This window comes from Engystomops pustulosus, chromosome 3, assembly GCF_040894005.1.
Source record: "Engystomops pustulosus chromosome 3, aEngPut4.maternal, whole genome shotgun sequence".
Lineage (NCBI taxonomy): Eukaryota > Metazoa > Chordata > Amphibia > Anura > Leptodactylidae > Engystomops > Engystomops pustulosus.
Window position 1 is genome coordinate 160,921,339 of NC_092413.1, and position 18,028 is coordinate 160,939,366.

Consider the following 18,028-nt stretch of genomic DNA (forward strand, 5'->3'; position numbering starts at 1 on the left):
CTGAGCCCCTCCACATCATTTGACCATGTTACGGCAAAGGAGTTGTTTACTCCTCCCTGTGTCCCATAATCACATTCACATCATTGCAAGGGGCTGGTAACATTGTAATTAAGTCATGTTATATGTATCAAACCCAAATGGGAGAAGGTAATATTTATGAAGGAGGTGCTTTTCTTTAATGGAGAGGTGCTGGAGACAATGAGAGATCGTCAGCCATATGGTGAGCTGTCCCACATGCTAAGACTAAGGGTGCTTTTTGCCCGCTATGCGTCAGCTTGTCTGCATATATGTAGTCACTCTTTTAATGAAACCTAATAAAATATTGAAGATTTTTTTAAGTCCAGTGTCAGACTCTTTCAATTTTTTTTCTGTGTTTGTTCCATTGTCGTCCGGACAAGTTGTTCCACGGACCGGAATTGTGATTGGACTCAAAGCTACAATGAACTTAAAATCAATGTTGTACAAATTCTTCTTTAGTCAAACGAGGGAGACCCAAAGGAGGGTCACTGGATAACCCTTTTAAATGAGTGATTGTAAACACTAAGGGGAACACAAATAAGAACAGCACAACAAGCTACATTTTTGCCATCACCCCATTTTTGCTAAACTCCGCTACTGTTTTATAGGGGTTTTCAAGTTCAGCATATTGATAGGCTTTTCACAGAGCAGATTCTTGCAAATGTGATCCTGGTTCAGGAATCCATACACAACCACAGAAGTAAAAACAATATCAATCCTTAGAGCAAGCCATTGACAGCCACACAACTGTTCTATTAACCCAGATTTGAAATTCTGTATATGAAGTTGTTTGGTTCACTGGATTTATGGAGTGATGTGTCTCAAAAGGTCCGCTGTTCTCAGCAGTTAATAAATAAAGTCTGGAACAGGAAGCAGACAGCACCATTCACAGAGTAGTGGTCAGACCAGCTTACTGCAGATCAGCTCGTATATGAATGAATGTTGAATGTTGGCTAAGCTGCAGTGACTCTGTTCAGCCATTATAGAAATAATGGAGCTGTGCCATTCAATGTTTATTTCCTTCTGTGAACACCTGTGGGGGTGTTGAGTGTTGGACCACAACCAATATGGTATTTATGAACTATCCCTAGAATAGGTCATCATTACTTTAAGACTGGAAAACACCTTTGACTTATGGGAAAGCTGTACCAGTGCCATCCCCTAGGAGGCCGTTCACAAACATTACATGGTTCTACACAACTGAACTTAGTACCCATATAGAGACAAAAAGCAACACAGGAAATAGCTTAAACTTAACAATAGGAGAACAACCTTATGTTTATTGGCAATTAGGATTTGTTAGTAAATATTTTTTATGTAAAAAGAATAAGTGAAAAAAAGCTTAGCTAAATATTTAAATTATTCAAGATGTAAATTTACAATCGAGATTATTCTGTTATCTTTAGTCAATTTCCCAAACTTCCGGAATACATTTTTAGCTATCAATTATGCTTGTGTAATAATGATTGAAGGGAAGAGCAATTTAGATTCTTCTAAGGCAGTGATGGCAAACCTTTTAGAGGCCGAGTGCCAAAACTACAACCAAGTCCCACTTATTTATCGCAAAGTGCCAACACAGAAATTTAATTTGTGATTTATACTCCCTTCTCTGTCACAGCTTTCATTGATATCAGCACCTGAGGACACCAATAAAGCAGAAAATAGTCCCAGGTAGCGCTGTCACTTTAAAATAGCTCTGTGCACAGCAAGTCCTGGGCTGTCTGGGACTGCAGGAAGTTACCTGGAGTCATCTCTGGTGATGGCCTGAGTGCCCACAGAAAGGGCTCTGAGTGCCACCTCTGGCACCAGTGCCATAGGTTAGCCATCACTGTTCTAAGGTGTTAGCCAGTCTAATTGTAGATAACAGGTCCATGAGCATCTTTCTTCTTTGCCTAGCCGTGTCCTGTATTTGTCATAATACACCCATATATCAATACATATCCATAAATATACATTTCTTAAGGCTGTCATGGGGTTTTCTAAAAATGTCCATTTATATATTAATATTACAACCTATATGCATTATCAATAACTGAAGCCTGCATGATAATACGGCTAGCCAGACATGTCATACACATGATACATAACATGGATTTCTGAAGTGATTCTCTATCTTGCTTTAAGAACAATTATGGCAACTGGCTATTTGGAAGCAATAACCACAATTTCAACAGAAAACGTATGATTTGTTTGGACGCTAGATGTAGCAATTTCCTCTTTTTGATTAAACGGATAAAGTTACATGTAAACAAATGCAGTAACAAGATTCTCATGGCTGATATGTATATATGTATCAGTCAAAGTAAAGGGGAGGATAGAAATATGAGTTTTTATAATTTTATAAACGTAATGGGGGAGTTTTTTCATGACGTTTCCGAGGTAAAACTGTTCTAGTTGCCTATGGAAACCAATCATAGTTCATTTTAATTCATAGTTCAGCTTTTAATTTTATAAAAAGCTGTGGGAAAAATAAAGCTGAACTCTGATTGGTAGCCATGGGCAACTAGAACAGTTTTGCTCTAAGACACTTATGATGAATTCCCCCAATATTTTTTTTAAATCAGAATAGAAAAACAAATTAATATATCCACTGTATTAAGGAATATCCGATCTCTTAACAAATATACTGCTTATTTCTGTAGTCCAATGTGTGCACATGATCAATAACAGAGTTTCTGTTCCTCTATAGGAGGTTTTTATTATTTGTAGCTCCCCCTACGCTGATGCGTAGAGTTCTAGATGATTCCCATCTTTGTAGACTTCTCTGCAATCTGAAACCTAAGTGTGCTTCTGCCCATCTTACTAGAAAGACAGAATTCAGCCATTTTATTAGAAATGTGGACATCTACCACCACGATGAACGATTGTAAACCAAGCACACTGACCTCCTGATGTGTGCCCCCTCTGGGATGATCTGTTCTTATTTTAGTTCCTTTATTTTTTTTAAACTTTCACAATTATGCGAGCCCCTCAGACTGATTTGTATAATTTGGAAAGCTTAAATAAGAGTGGCCCTTCCAGGGGGGACACACCAGCATGTAAGTATGCTTTTTTTTACAATAATTCATCTTGATGGTAGATTTCCTTTAATAAAGCCAAATAAATGGAAAAAAATCCCGTCGAACATCAACCTCGGTGATATCTTATAGGCTACACTAACACTGATATGGCTTATAAAAATGCATGAAAATGATGCAGTAACAAAAGCACATCAAAAAGGAGTTGTCCAATTTCCACAAATAAATGTTATTATTTGCATATTAAAAACTATTTTCCAATATACTTTTTACATCAATTCATGACGGTTTTCTTTATCGCGGCTTGCTGTCATTCTATAGAAAGCTTCTATGTTTACTTCCAGTGGATAGAAATCTGTCCCTGGTCATGTGATGTCACACAGGTGCATGGCTCATTAGTATCATAAAGAGTAATCAGAGCTGTGTGGTTCCCCATGGAATTTAGCTTCCAATAGAGTAAAAGCAAGCAGAGATACAGAACTAGTGTGAAATAACTGAAAATTAGTTTGAAACATTTCAACTAACTCTAAATTGTACAAACAATACATTCTTTTTAATTGGAGCTTTTGGGTGGTAACACAAAATCCTTAACATGACACTTAGTAAGTGCCGTTTATATCACTATTGTCTTCTTAGCCTTTGGGCACCCTCATTCCCTAAGGCCCCGTTATGATTAATTCTGTGTCCCCTATAGCTACACACCTGCAATTTATAGGAGTTTTTGCAACAAATGTCTACATTTCAACAGAGTCTCCATAAAAAGTTGAAGTGGCATAAAGTTAGAAGTGGTATACTACATTCAATAGCAACGCTCATTGCACCTGCTGTATCTATTATTATTATATACAGTATTATTAGTAATCTAATATCATACAGACCCAAACGTGTGATCTCTGGCACATGAGATGCTACATTTTATTGCTGTGAAATTTATTTTATTACATTGGTTGCATTTGGGATTCATTTTTTCCTTCAGATCTCCAGCTGTCATGTGACCAGTTACAAGACTTCTCCATGAAACAAGCGTCTTGTATGTGGGCAGGAGTCACTTTCTCTATTCTTTCTTCATGAATGCCTTAATGCGAGTTATATAGGAATTAGTAGAGAAAGTGACTTTCCATTTACACATTAGACTTTGTGTCTGTTAACTGGTCACATGACACTACTGAGGACCAGAAGGGAGCGGATAAGAAATACAGTGGCTAGTAAGAAGATAACCTTCACTATCATTTACTTATGTACCTTTTCAATGGGCCAGAGAATGACAGCTCCTCTAGTGCTCAGCTTCAGGTTACAGACAGAGGACAATTTAACATGACTTTTAGCACAGTGATAACATTCTGTACTGAGATAACTTATCTCAAAAGACAACAAAAGCCATTGAAAAAGTCAAGTTATCACTTTTGCTACTGTGTTCTGAATATGTTGGGAGTCAAGTTACGCTTTGCTACATCTTTTAATCTGTTAATTATCAGATTGATGTTGATCAAATATATCATTAAAGTCTACCCATTGTGGGGCGCAGTTATGGACATCCACTACGGGAGAATTATTTTGGAATATGAAGGGGAAAAAAGGCTTTTACAATGTATTTGTAGTAAACAGCTTCTTCAGTAGCAAATTTACATTTGTTCAGAATTGTCCTTCAACACAAAAGAAAACTGGCAGAAGTGCAAACACTTTAGGAACACAACATGTTCATCTGGAAACTGTTTGCAGAAAGTTGCTGTAAATGCGCTTTCAGTAGCAATTTGTGATGATGTCTCAAGGCCTCTGAAAATACAAAGCTTTATTTCAGTAACATTAGTAAATTAAACATCTCTTAGCAACCATTGTTCTATGTGCTGTTCTATGGTGCTCCTATTCACTCCTATCTATTTATTGGAAAAGTGTATTTTTTTCCTATAGAAAATGCAAAATGTTAAATATTACAAAAGTAACTGGGTTACGGTCAGCGCTTGCACAGTCTGTTTCAAAGCGTTATATTGTTTTAGCTGGGCTGGTACAGAAAAGATTTCAAGTCAATTCCGTTGTAATAAATGACAAATATAATATATTATTTTGTATCCAAATCTTAATAACATATGTATAAATTAAAGGGCCAGCTAGATGAAGGCCTCAGAGCATTAAGGAACACGTCCAACTCTTTGTTATCCCTGGATTCAATTCAGGGTCCGTAGATCACAATGACTTCAAGATGGAACCCTGTCTTCCCAACTTGGGTACAGTAGATGCAGCCCCTAAGATGCATTCTGTCTAGCTGATCTAGTGTATCCTGTCCAGAGTCTATATTCTATCCCATTATTAGTCTCCTTCCTCTTTATTCACCTATTTATGGATGTAGGTGATCTTCTTTGAATGTTTTGTGTAAGTTAAGGCTAGTTAGAGTAGCAATGACTTTTGTTCGCAGGGTGATTCTCCTATATCCGCTCACACACATTGACCTGATTTTTATGATACTTTTAACAAAACCTTATTGAACCATAACTGATGGCATTCCAGTCTAAGGAAATAAAGCTCAGTTATTGTACAGTATACTGAAAAAGGTAGGTGGATTTCTATCATAATTTGGATATCAATTCCTTACAAATGGTTCGATTTCTGCTTGGTATACTTAAAGGGGCATTCCCATCTGGACAATCAAATTGAAATTCATCTACCATATACAGTATATACATTTCTTCAATTGCATGTTAAAATGTAAATGTGTTTAGATAATTTCCCATAAATGTACTCATGTGGTCCCCTAGAAACAAGACAGCTTTCATTGGATGTGACCACCCCCACACCTTGGCAGTGATGGCCACACATGCACTATTGAGGTGTCTGACCACCTGGATTCAGTGTTCCAGGTAGATGAATTAAATCAAATTAAATGTTAATCTCCAGTTAGTTAAAAATTAGATACTAATTGGGTATTTGCAGATCTTCTATTTTCAATGCTACTTTTCTTCAACATGGGGAAGAGTTAGTTTGCCTTTTGCATATCATATTGGATTCCAGTTCTGATAAAATTAATAGGTTTATATATGTGTCAACAGCAGGGCGTAATTAGGAGAGGCAAGGCCCCATAGAAAACTTCTGAATGGGGCCGCTCTTCCCCCCAAAATAAAAATATTTATATACTCATTACAATGGCACACATTTATACACTCATATATACACAAACGATTTATATATGTATATACATGTACACATACACACACATACAGTATATACACAACCAATACCCCAGATGCAAGGGCCCCCTGACACTGCGGCCCCATAGCAACTGATATGGTTTCTACACCAGCAATTATGCCCCTGATCGACTGAACCAGCAGATTTCATGAAAAATTACCATCCATCCACCTAAAATATATTTACATACTATTTATCAGCACTAATCCTAAATGCTATAAAAACCGCAGCCCCAAATTGTATATAGAACACTGGGCCATGATTCATTTGCTCAAAGTCCATCTGCTGCTAGCCTGGTACAGATTTCTTAGAATAAAACCTACATCTGCTCAAGGTACAGAATATGTAGTAGGAATATTATTTTGTATAGAACTGCTCTATGGTCCCTGAGGTTTTCAGGAATAAACATTGTTATTTGTCACAATAATGGTAACTATAGTGTTGGAGCTTTACATTGTGAACAAACAACTGATAACATGATAATCCATGAACTACAAGACTCTAGTATTCATGTGTTCTGTAAAGGTGGAATAGTACTTATACCAATGAAGGTCTTATGTCAGACAAATAATGTAAGTGAAAGAAATGTCATATACATTTACTATGTTATACTTCTACACATAATGTCATCTAGCAGTAAGCTGATTTCAGGCACCAATGATGTTATACAGCTAGGCTACTGTCAACCAGTCAGGAATGATTTCTCATGCCTTTGATGCTAGATATTGTTTGATATGAACTATACTTCTCCATTTCTTAATACAAATATGTGAAATTGAAGCAAGAGAAATCCACACGAAGGCCGCGCATCTTCCAATTTGATAGAAAACTACACATTTTGGCTAAGAACCTGAACCTTCATCAGGTTGTACATCAACAAAACTTAATAATAAAACTTACCCAGAAGTTTGTGTAATATTTTTGTGTAATATTTTGATCAATGTTTCTCTATTTATTGTAACTCTTTAATATACATTTTTATCTAATCATGTGTCTGTTTGTCATTGTAAAACGTGTTGTACTGTGGACTCGGGTCACATGTTTGTACAGAGGAAAGAGCTATCTTCACATATCCGTGGGTTAGCACAAGCTCCTGACACACTTCCTTCAGTGAGAAATAGGTTTTCAGTTTTTTGGGGTATAAAAGTCAATTTTCTGCATTTGTAAAGTATTACGTTTTGTTGATATTCTAACCTGATGAAGGTTCTGATACAAAGCCAAAACACGTTGTTGTCTATGATCAACTGGAAGAAGTGCTAAATGGATCTTTCTTGCTTCCATTTAACATACATTTAATGGGTAGCTCTTTATGGACAACACTCCTGTTTATATCCATGTTGCTAGCTGCATGCCTCCTAGATGCACTTATACCTTATGTCGCTATTAAGGTGAGCATATTACTATAAGCATAAAATCCCAGTGTACCAATTCTGTACTTATTCTTCCTTCCATATATTGCCAATTGTTTGGCTTGGAATCCATGCTTTATTGGATTTTCTATACAGATATAAAATAGAAGCTCTACAGATTACTGGTATATACAGTATGAAATCATTGTGGGGAGGCCGAACTTGCATAAGCAGGTCTGTTAGTCCCATTACACATCCGAAATAATCTGCAGCAACCAGATTCTGCTTTCAAAACTTGTTCTCCTGATTTAAAGGGGTATTCCAGGAATCGGCATAATTCATATAGAAATGGGTCATTAAAATATAAGCTAATATGTAATTGGTTGTTATTTAAAATTTTGCTCCTCTTAGCAGAAAATGCTGGTGACATAGACTGTAATGGAGAATTAAAATGCTACCGGCCCTTTAATAAGTCTGTTAATTTCCTCCGTGCGGTCCGTTGCAGAGCACACACATGATAGAAGATGGCCGCTGGTCACATGTCCACATCACATGTCCTGCATCTGCCTGGGCAGGTCATGTGATCACCACTAAGTTTGGCTGTAATCGGTTGGTTGCAGTGCATTCAGTGATTACCACAATCACAGTGTTTAAAACTAAATTTGTTATTCATGGCCTCCTTCCATGGGCTCCATTCCAAGGAGCCTTAGGGGCTACCATAACCTCTCTGTGATCTGGCTTTACAGGCTGTTAGAAATATTCCCAGTCCCTCCTCTTCTGTCCTTGCGGCAACCACCGAACCCGAAACAACTTGTTGTCCGGAGTACCCTGAGACCCCCATCAGAAAATGGTACCTCAACCTGCCTGCAAAACAGGTGTAGAACGTGCCAGCTCATTTGCACGGGTAACCAGCTACCTGTACCTCAATCACAGCAGTTACATAAGATCAAGGGGACATTTTCCTGCAGGTCTTCTAATGCGGTCTACTTTATTAAGTGTCAACAGTGTCCAACCACATGGCTTTATGTTGGGGAAACAGGCCAGAGCCTCCATCAATACATGAACTCACACCGATCTGACACTGATTTCTTTACTCTTTTTACACTGTATCACCCTCAGTGGTGAGGGAGCAGAAAGACGGGTTAGACAGTGTAACATCCTGTAAAGCCAGATCAAAGGTGCTAGGGTAGGATAATTTAAAAGTTTACTATAGAAGGTAGGAGGCCATGGATAACAAATATATGAAGATTACCACAATCACACTGCCTGGATCTATGAGTAAGTGTCCCTGGTTTATCATGCTTTATTTTGCTGGTAGATTTCCTTGTAAGTGTCTATGACACTCTATAAGTTTTCTCTGCCCTTTGCCATGATTTAGTTTGCTGGTAGATTTCCTTTCCCTTCTTCACTAAAATGATGGGCCCCAACGGGCCCAAAAGATCCTATGGTTTATAGTATAACTCATTACACTTTCATTGCAGTGTCTTGCATCTTACAAGATGGAAAACCACCTTTTTATGCTATACAGACGGTCCCTGACTTAAGAACATTCCACTTACAGACAACCCCTTGTTACAAACGGACCTCTGGATGTTGGTAATTTACTGTACTTTTGCCTTAGGCTACAAATAAGCAGCCATAACAGTTATTAATTGTCAAAGAGATTAAAAAGATTTTGGCTGGGGTTACAATTATAAAATATACAGTTCCGACTTACATACAAATTCAACTTTAGAACAAACCTACAGAACCTATCTTGTATGTAACCTGGGTTCTGCCTGTATTTGACAGAATTTGCAATGGGAGATCTTAACTGAGTCTCTATTACACATGGTCTCTCTACTGAGATAAGTTTTAGTATTATATTCATTTATTTCTGGGTTCTCAAGATAGAGAGATCAGTTGGTAACAGGGACTGATTTAAGTTTGATGCCCCTAACAGGAGTTGCAGATTCCAACACATTTGGCAGAAAACATGTTACCAGTGGCATAGTTACAGGAGTCACAGCATATTTAATTGCAACCAACCAATTCTGTTTCACAAGGCTTTGATTTCCTTTAACCCCTTATCAACAGCACTAGTTTTCAGCTTAATGACCAGACTCGATTTTTCAAATCTGCCCTGTCTCCCGATAATTGGTTATAACTTCGGAACGCTTTAACATCTCCAGGTGATTTTGAGACTGTTTTCTCATGACACATTGTACTTCATGTTAGTTACAAAATTTAAGTGATAAGTTTTGGATTTCGTTCAGTGAAAGTGAAAATTTGGCAAAAGTTTGTAAAAATTCTTCATTTTCCAAGTTTGCTTTCCAGACAGGAAGTAAAACTACCCAAAAAGCTTGATAATTAACATTTACGGAATGTCTGCTTTATGTTGAGATGATCTGTCATTTTTCTAGGATGTTATGGGGTGCAATTTTTCTCATTTTCATGCAAATTGCCAAAACTCACACTCAGCTTACAAGTGACTTTGAAAGGCCTAAATAATAGTAAAACCCCATAAATTACCCCACTATAGAAACGTCACCCCTCAACGTGTGTAAAACATGCTATGTTGACCCTATGTCCCGAAATCTTCTTCTGACGCGCCGCCGTAGAAAGGCGTCACGTCAGAAGAAGTACCCTTAATGACCACCGTAAAAAGCCACCGTAAAAAGCCGATACGGCGGTTATTAAGGGGTTAAGGAATGACCAGGTATAAAAACAGACATACCCCTTCCAAAAACATACTGGTAGGTTCATTAGATTATGAGCCCAATTGGGGACAGGAACTGATTTGGCAAACTCTGTGTGCAGCTCTACGTAATCTGTGTGTGATATAAAAATAAAGGACTTATTATTATTATTATTATTATTGTTCACTGGTAACATTTTGTTGCCAAAAAGTCAAATTAAAGCCATGTTGGTGCGGCTGTGGAGCAGAACACAGCTGTACAGCATCTTCCTACCAAGTGTCTGAATGGAGAAAGGTTGCTGAGTAGTGATGAGCGAGTATACTCGTCCGAGCTTGATGCTCGGTCGAGTATTAGCATACTCGGACCGGCTCGTTGCTCGGACGAGTATTTGCCCTGCTCGATAACGAGCATTTAATTTAAAAAAAAAAAAAGTGAAGAACAGTAAAAAGATACAATTAAAACATTTAATTTAATTGTTTAATTGAAGAAAACAGTGAAAGAACACAGTGCAGAACAGATTGCAGATGTTCGGGAACATCTGCAATCTGTTCCGGAGACACGCGTGCAGAACGGTGTTCTCCGCAATAGTATTTGAAGAACAATATGTGTGAAGAACACATTACAGATGTTTGGCAACATCTGCAAGTTGAAGAACAATATGTGTGAAGAACAACTTGCAGATGTTTCCAAACATCTGCAAGTTGTTCTTCACACATATTGTTCTTCAAATACTATTGCGGAGAACACCGTTCTGCACGCGTGTCTCCGGAACAGATTGCAGATGTTCCCGAACATCTGCAATCTGTTCTGCACTGTGTATTTTCACTGTGCTCGTTAAGTTTATAATTTTACTGAAAAATGCTCGGGTCTCCCATTGATTTCAATGGGGCTCGTTACTCGAAACGAGCACTCGAACATCTGGAAATGTTCGGCTTGAGTAACGAGCACCCGAGCATTTTAGTGCTCGCTCATCTCTATTGCTGAGCTATACATGTCCCCAATGTAACTGTGTTAGAATAACAAATATAATTAAGTACAGTATTTATATACAGGGTGGGGGGTAAAACATATTATTACAATATGAGCCTTATGATGAGATCCACTCCAGATATAGAAAACTGAAGTGTACATATATATGGGAGAAAATAAGAAAACATAAAAGGGCGGCACAGTGAGATAACGGATTGAAATCCAAAGTGGGTGCAGACTCGATGGGGTCTGACTCCAAAATCCCAAGAACTCCAAGAGAAAAAGACAGGCGAGCAGCACTCGGTGGAATAAGTGTTTTTTTTTATTTCACAAGTGGAAAAAGCAACGTTTCGACTGACTCTATGCAGCCATTCTCAAGCAATGTGGACAGTGGTACAAGGCGGGCTTAAATCCCCTGCAGGAAGTGACATCATGTGTAACAACCAATCGGTGTACATAGCAATCAATAACATATTCGTAAGATTTATTAAACATAGTCCATCACACGTGAAGAGTGTAAATGTGTATAAATATATACATATATATGTATACATATAATCAAAGTGAGGGACAACCACCTCGGCACAACCGTTTTATATCTAGATCAGAGAGCGAATGTCAGATGGCAACCAAGTACGCTAACCGCATCGGAGAGAAAAAGGTCCTCAGCAGGGTGACGCTTCCCAAACACACTTATTACTGACCATACCTGTCAGACGCAGTGAGTGCACACTGTGTGTCGCCACCAATTCGTCGCTACAGGGTCCGAGCACAGTAAACTGAGCTGCAAGACTGTGTGATCTCAGTGTCGGCGTGAACACGTCAGGTGACACTATGGGGCAGATTTATCAAGTGTCTGAAAGTCAGAATATTTCCAGTTGCCCATGGCAACCAATCACAGCTCAGCTTTCATTTTACCAGTGCTCATGAATATTTTAAATAGGAGCTGTGATTGGTTGCCATGGGCAACTGGAAATATTCTGACTTTCAGACACTTGATAAACCTGCCCCTATGTGTCTCGTGAGAGCGGAACCACACGTACTCCTAGTCCACTTGGGGAAGTATAAAAAAAAGCGCATTTCCTGTTCTAACAGTTGACTTTGCATAAAGAGGGAATATATTTTGGGCAAACAGGCATACAGCTGGCAGCTAATGGAAGTGGGACCCCCACAAAACCACCAATATTGCCAGCAGATCTGTTCGCTGATTAATTTCTTTAAAAAAATTGCTATAACTTAAAATACTGTAGCTGATCCTGTTATGTTGGTTACCATCTGAGATTGTCTAAAATCCTGGTGAAAACAAACTCATGTGTGCAAAAAAAAAAAAATAAGCAAAACACTTTCCAAAACTGAAATATAATATATGCTTTTAGATCTGAGTGATCTAAATTTACATGACATCACTGGTTATGATGATTTTCCCTTGGCCTACTACTTGTGTTCCTTGGGAAGAGGCCCACCCTGTTCCTGAAAAGATTATCTGTAGGCTGCATGTAAGTGGCAGATGCTTGAAGGCATGAGACTGGGCATTCGAAAGGATATCAACACTTAGTCACCAAGAGTAGTCAGTAGGAAGATCCCTCAAGGGTTAAGCTGATGGAGGACACTCTCTATCCTACATAATTCTACCATGACACAAGTCCATAAATACAACATACTGACTAGAATTACAGGGAAGGCAATCAGAAATGCTCCATGAAAGATAAACCACCACATAAACTGCTTCAAAGGCTTCCTCACTATTGTTTTATGAACATGACAGTGCACTCTGGCAGGCTTGATGGATGGTATTTATTACTTCATCACATGTACTATGTGTGCATCAAAGTGTAATTACCAACACTGGATCTATAATAACCTAGAAGTGAGATCTTATTATGGTGGATCCATCACTACACGCACATACAAGACGAATAAGAGACCTCTCATTCTGAAGATAGCTTGATTTTCTTTTGTATTTTACCCCTACTGTTTATTGATCCTAACATTTTAACAAGGCAGAGCCCCCGCTCCAGATATATCCAGATAATGAGCATGTAAAGAGCATTAAAAAATGTAACTTAAGAATGTAATCTAGATGACAGGAGGTTGCTGGAGTTCAACTGGAAGAAATATGTTATGTTTAAGTCATCCTCTCCAGACAGGGGAAGATGATGCCAATGAATTGTAAGGACTTATTACAATGGCATCCACCTTTTTAAAAATTAATGCAAAGTTCACCTCCTTCAACGCAGCTTTCAACAATTGTATTTACAGCACACTGTCTAGCACAGACATCATGTCCCAATTTAATTTATAGGGCTTGACTTTACAGAAAAGTGATGTCACAGAATGTCAGGGCTTCTTCTATTTAATAATATCCCATTGTAATATATAAACAGAACGCAGACTGTACACAAAATATCCACTGACAATGATAACACATGGTTAAGTCTGCAACAGCCCTTTGTATCTTAATGGGCAGTCCTCAAAAAAAAAAAAAATCAACTTATAGGGAATATAAATAGTGACATGAAAGTGTCTCATTAGCATAGCGGCCTGATTGACATTATAGTCTGTGGTCATTATGAATAAGATACAACTAAATATCATCCTAACAAAGAACTGTGCAGCTTTTCTATGCATCTGTGGCTGGGGATTTACACTAAAAATAGATTCTTTCATGCATTGCTTTTACATGAAGCATAAAATCAGTAGAAAAGATTCCTAATTAGTTTTAATATCAACACATTCCATTCACTGTCTACAATGTTTCTCATGTTCTTTCGACAAAATCCAATCACTGCAATAAACAATGGAGCACATTTCCACATCAGACCTTAGTGGGGCAGGAAGCTAAGCCGATAAAATGGTGTATTTTAGATATAGAAAACAAATTCTCCATAATATAAAAGCTGATAAACCTCTTTTTATTGTTATTTCGAGAGTCATTTTAATCCTCTGGATCCCTCCCTTCACTAAATAAGAAAGCCCAGTTTTGGAGCTTTAGTCTGACCATTGTTAAATGTTTAAAAAAAAACTGTCTGAAAAAATATTAGGATTTTTCTAGGGGAAATATATTTCTTTTTATTTCAGAGCTGGGAGGAGGGGGCCTCGTAAGCAAATGGTCCTACAGATACTGGGCAACACTCAGCAGCAAAACTGGGCCAAAAAGCCATCTACCTCTGTCTGCCTGGGCAGATACTGTATAAACATATTTTTTAAACTGAAATGGCGATAATGTCATAGGGAAATTGTCATGAAATCCAGCAATAGCACAGCCAAAAAAAAACACCAATCCTTTCACTGCTTAACTTGCAAGCCATCTGAGTGTCATGGCTTTGAAAAGGTTAATCCTGCTCCATGCATGCAAATTCTAATCAGACACAATGAAAGGTCTTCTCAATAAATGTAAATAGATAGATAGATAGATAGATAGATAGATAGATAGATAGATAGATAGATAGATAGATAGATAGATAGATAGATAGTAGGAAGTGCATGAATGATAGATGTTGGCTAGATAGACAGATGAGGTACCATTTGGTTAGATAAGCAGATGAGATATTGAAAAGATAGATGAGATATAGTTCTATAGAAAGATATAATAAACTCAAATAGATAGAAGATGGGCAGATAGATAGATAGATAGATAGATAGATAGATAGATAGATAGATAGATAGATAGATAGATAGATAGATGATGGATATATAGAGCTGCAGAGTGTTCTAAAAATGATCTCTGTTACTAACAAGAACATGGAAACTGAGATATAAATATATTTCTCTGACTATATGGCTTAGCAGTTCCAGGGCTTGTTTCAGTTCACCCCCAAAAGACTCCTGAAAGTTAAGGGGTGGGGGGGGCTGGTTCTGCTCCCCACCCCCTCCCAACTTCCTGCATGATTTCCATAGCCCCCTACACAGTCCCCAGCATCTCAGCCCCAAGTGTGAAAAGCAGCAAAGTATTTACCAGGTCTTCTTGCAGCATTGGATCTCTGCAATGTGAATGTTCTTGCCTCATTCCTCTGAGCTCAGGAAGAATCCCTGCTCTGTCTCAGGCAGCATCCCACACACTGCCCCTTTCTTCTTCTTAAGGCAATAAGAATCTCATCATGTGGATGCATGCAACTACTCCCTGGAAGATGCAGCCGCCGAGATTCACATGCAGAGTGTATGTGTGAACGGGGGCTTATCCCTTGCGGTCATAATCCCAGCGATCGTGGATTCTCTCGACGGAATATTGACCCCGGCTGTGAGTGCAGGCTCCCGGTTGACAGATCTGGCAGCAGTGCTCAGCCAGGCAGGGATTTCTCCGTTATCTCCCGGATCCCGTGCGCTCCGCTTTCTAGCCCTGTTTTCCTCTTACACAGGTTGGAACTTTAATGTTCTGCCTGCTCGAAAACTGGTGCACATGCGCCCCCAGCGGTGATGAGCGCAACTACAGCTGCACTGCAAAAAAAGCAACACATGGATAGATGGGATTTTTTTTTTCCCTTGCTAGGCAAGTACAGTAAATGGCCATCGATACAGAACACTGCTGAAAATGAGATGTTTGGAAGAAAAGGGTAGTAGTTATCTCAATCGTCTGTAGCCCTAAACTTAATAAGTAGAAACAGCAAACAGATAAATGATATGGCATGTCTGGGATATAATCACAGCAAAATAAAAACAGCACAGGGAATTTATATTTTATTAATATATGTGTAATCTATAGAATAAGACAACTGCATAAATGGTAATTGCATTAAGTATCATCCCAAGTGCAGCAAGTGCACTCCAAGGCCAGCTGCACACATGGCAAATAAACTGCAGATTTTACACAGGAGAATTGAGAAATGTGGATTTTTATGTCATTTTTGTTGCAGATTTCATTTTTTTTCAAATATAGAGTGAATGTTACATAGTGCCTTAGCTGCACACAAGTGAGGTGTTTCGAAATAAAGTCAATCTAAAGGCTTCTATCATTATGCGCTAGCGCTGAGTATATATATCCCCTGCTGGTATCGATATATATAAAACGCCGAATTATAATAAGAGGAAGAGAATGTGAAGCCTCAAGATAGTTATTATTTGTATTTATGCTGCCTTCTCATACCTAGACGAATTCCAGATATATATTGTATAGTCAATACTCCATATGGTACGCCATATTATGAGCCTTCTAAGTTGAGCAGTACATATAAGAAAGAGCGGCATGGTGGCTGAGTGAGTAGCACCTCTGCCTTACAACACCGGAGTCCCGGGTTCGAAACCCACACCTGTGCAGCGCTGCGTAATCTGTGTGGTAGGTAGTATGTCATAGAGCAGAAGGCACTGAGTAGATTGTACAGTGACATCTCTGGAGGTAGTATGTCATAGAGCAGGAGGCACTGAGCAGGTTGTACAGTGACCTCTCTGGATGTAGTATGTCATAGAGCAAGAAGCACTGAGCAGATTGTACATACTGCTCTACAAGTATATGCAGGCAGAATATTAAACTACAAGCTAAATCCACTTATAACCATGAAGTGCCTACATGGCTTCTTAAGCAGTAACTTATTGCTACCTGTTCTTCCACATCTTTCAATCATATCCCCCCCTGAGGACACCAATACAATTGAAAGAAGGAGGGCAAATTCATACTTTCGTTATAGCTTCTTTCCAGGCTCTCTCTGTACAGGAAGAACAGTGGCTCCAGGAGGACCTCCAAAGATATTACAGTTCTGTCAACACCTTCTCACTTTTCCCACAGTTGCAATGAAGTGTCACTTTAAAATAGTGCTGAGAGCAGCATCTCTTAAGTTGCCTGGGACTGCAGGAAGATTTGGTGGATTTGGTCATATTTGGTGAACTGGGGCAATGGTTTGAGTGCCCACAGAAATGGCTCCGAGTGCCACTTCTGGCACCCGTGCCATAGGTTTGCCACCACTGGCCTATAGTATAACATTTGTTCATATACCAAATGTAGAGCGACTATATAGTATATACATCTGTATTTAGTTACTTGATAAGCGGGCTATTCACAAAACATGATCTTATGGTGTTGTTATTTATGCAATTTTCTCAAGTTCTAGTGTAATGAGATTATTACAAAAATAAAAAGACTGAGCAGATGACTAACAAACACACCAAGGGTTAATTCTAGAAGCCAGACACCCCACTGCTCGGTGGTATATTCATAATTAGTTACTACTGAAAATTCACAGGAAACTGGAACACTATATTTCAGCATTTCCATGGCAATACTTTATACCATTTTAATTATATATAGACAATGGCGAGACAAAACAGCAGCATGAAACTTCTCATTAAGTTTGTACAAGTTGCATTCATAAGGCACAATCTTTAATGCTTAATATATTTCTATGCCACACATATTAATGCGGGCTTCTACAGTACGTACACAGGTTTAATTCTCCAGTGGAAAATAGATTAAATTATCCATTACAATAAAATTTCCGTAAGGATAAAATTCTTCTGTATAAACTGTAACTATATGTAATAATGAAAGCTAGGCTTACAATCCTGAAAATCCGCTGGTGACCTGCTATTCTTAGTTAGAAGAGGGACAACATTATAGAACAATGATGTACAATGATGTACAACTACCTCCGTACCCCCATTTGGGACAGGGGTCCAATTGGCCTCTCTTTAGTAAAACCTTGTGCTACACTTCTGATATGACCCCGTGCACCGGTATGGATGCTATATTATTGCTTCGAACAGGATGGGACAGAAATACAGCCGTTCACTGATACCTAAGATCAGGCTTGCATTTTGACATATTGGGGGATATTTATCAAGCTGTCTGTCTAAAATGCCTTGTTCCACATTTATTTAGGATTTTATAAAA

At 38.5% G+C, this 18,028-nt stretch overlaps 1 protein-coding gene across 4 annotated transcripts in view; it reads right to left on the bottom strand.

Annotated features, from left to right (window-relative positions):
* The window catches only part of NLGN1 (neuroligin 1), a 489,783-nt gene that overhangs the window by 288,264 nt on the left and 183,491 nt on the right, over positions 1–18,028 (bottom strand). For 3 of the 4 annotated variants that reach the window (XM_072142784.1, XM_072142783.1, XM_072142781.1), the window contains exon 1: positions 15,167–15,579. The exons of the other annotated variant lie outside the window; for it this stretch is intronic. The gene's annotated coding sequence lies outside the window, so the exon portion shown is untranslated. Of the gene's footprint in view, positions 1–15,166; positions 15,580–18,028 lie in introns of those variants that run through there. 4 annotated transcript variants of the gene reach the window in all.